The sequence below is a fragment of the Pinus tabuliformis genome, chromosome 7 (assembly GCF_031772625.1).
Source record: "Pinus tabuliformis cultivar Carrire ecotype Pingquan chromosome 7, CPIR1, whole genome shotgun sequence".
Classification (NCBI taxonomy): Eukaryota; Viridiplantae; Streptophyta; class Pinopsida; order Pinales; family Pinaceae; genus Pinus; species Pinus tabuliformis.
In genome coordinates this window covers 795,075,331-795,078,040 of record NC_142293.1, presented here as the reverse complement: position 1 = coordinate 795,078,040, position 2,710 = coordinate 795,075,331, and positions in this window count along the sequence as shown.

The following is a 2,710-nucleotide window of genomic DNA, read 5'->3' as shown; positions in this document are numbered from 1 at the left end:
TTCTACATGTTGATCAACCATGTAAATTGTATCTTATAAATTAAAATTCTTGTTTTCTAGCCTTCTATTTCTGTAGATATCAAGTGTGTAGTTAATGGCATACTTTTTATAAATTCTTCCACAACCTATTATTATTTACAAAATATTCATTTTCAAAATACACATAACTAACTATTGCAATTGTAACTCATTATCATCCACCCTTGCTTTCAACAATGTCCATTCACATGTCCCTATTCTTCCCCACTCTATGCTATTCTTCCCCACTCTATACATGTCTCTATTCTTCCCCACTTTATGCTATTCTTTCCCACTCTATGCCTTACGGCGTTTCCTTTGCAACATAAGGTGCAAATGCTAGTTTGTTAAATCAAATAAAAACTTATAATGAATACGAATATGAATTATTATTTTATATGGTAAAATGAATTATATATATATGTTTAATAATTAAACCTATCAGATTTTTATATATTTAATAATTATATGCTATGAATTTTTATAAATTCCAATATAAATTATTACTATTTCAATTTATTTTAGTGTGACATACGCATTATATTATTTTTAAAATAAAATAATAAAAACTATATTACAATATAATAAATTAAAGTGAATCTATTTACTATTGTTATTATTTTTTTAATTATTAAATATTATTATTTTTTGTTTTCATGAATTAAAGAAGTTACTGTAATTTTTTATGTAACGTGATGCGATGTTCTTCGAATATTTATCATTAGAATGTTTGTCAGGTTTCAGCTATATCAGGCCCTGTTAATCCCCTCTCCATGATGATGGCCATTTGTATAATATTCATGACAAATCCTTTATGATGCGATTGAACTATACGACGGAATTTCGGAATATAATATTAATATTTTTATTTTCATGAAATAAAAAGATATTATACTTTTGGTTTTGTGATGTAATTTAATTTTATGATAGTATGCAATCTCATTAAATACTACTAATCTCTTTACTTTCATGAATCAAAGAAGTTACCATGCATTTTATGTAACGTGATGCGATGTTCTTGGAATCTTTATCATTACAATGTTTGTTAGGCAGTATGTAATTTTCTGTCACGTAATTTGAAGAGTACTTTTCTGTAATTTCCTTTCATGTAAAGAGTACTTTTCCTTTTTGTTTACGGAATGAGATTTTAGAATGTAGTTATATGGTTGTTATTATTATTATACTTAGGCATGCTTTTGATTGGTTATTAGTTTTTTTTTTATCAAAAAAAAATTTTTTTGATTGGTTATTAGTTTTTTTTTATCAAAAAAATTTGTCCTTGGCTTATAATTTAACATTAAGAAATTAATTTATATTATTTATTATTATTATTTAAATTTATTTATTTGTAAATTGATTGGTTAAAGTTTTATTATGAGTTTTTTAGGAATTTCTTAATTTAATAGTTGCTAAAAAAGATTAGTTTTATTTCCTTTTTTATTTAATTTGATGTTTTTTTTATTCATTTAACTTTGATATTTTTTAGAAGTAAAAGGAAATAAGAAAGTCTATAATTTTATATAATTTTTTAAAACTTTTTGTGAAAAAACTTATAAAAAAATTAATATTAATCTAAATTTTATAAATGATTTTGATCTAATAAATTTTATAAAAAAAATGTTAATTTTTAGTTTTCTATTAAAACTTAATATATAAAATCCATATCAATATAAAATAAAACAATCCATTCAAAGGCAGATGTGAAATTTTAATTTAAATATAATTATTTTTTCTAATTATCATTGTTTCTTTTCTTTTTCGGTTTACTGTTTCTTTTTTTTTTTGGTTTTATAATAGAAATATTAGATAAGTGGAAATGGAAGAGGATTCTAGTTGGTCTGAAGATTACGGATTGAAGATTATGGATTTAGCTTCTCTGGATCAGGTCATTGCCAACATTTGGATAGGTTACTATATTTTTAATGAATTACCTAAAAACATATGTAAACTCCAAATCACCATTCTTATTCACACCCCAGTATTTTCTCTAAATCCAATAAAATTGTCAAAGTTGTTAAGAGATTGGGATTTGTGGTTGTATCAAAGTTGAATTCGGGATTCACTGATATTTTATGAATGATATCTGCCGCTAGGTGTCCAAGAGAACTGGCTTTAAATTTTGAATTGGGCTTCCTCATCCATTAGTCTGCGCCTACATCTGGAGTCAAGTATTACAACATTTTCTATTCTTCGAATTTAATTATTTCAATTGGTATCTATAGGCTATATTTTGGTGTAATTTAGCAACTGCAAAGATGAATATGAGATATACAAAATGTGTAATTATTTTTGTACTAATTATTGCACTACAAATAGATGCAAATGCTCTCTTTTATGTGGAATTAGTGGGAAAAGAAGAGTTATCACTTATTGATTCGTTAATTCCAGTGAAAGCTCTCGAGTTTGGCTGGGGGGCACTTTTAATGCCAGCTAAGATGCCTTTCTCTCCCGCATGTTGTTAAATTTCCATGAGGAAACCTATCTACATTAATCAAATATGATATTACATATATACACGAGTATTGTATCAAGATAGGAAAACTATCTTAGACACACAATATGTTGGTCGAGAGAAAATCTCAACCACACACCAAACTAGGAAAACCACTCCTATAGAATAGAGACAAACTCTTTACATAGAATGTCACAATTGAGACACGTAGGAATTAACATTCCAACATACCCCTTAATG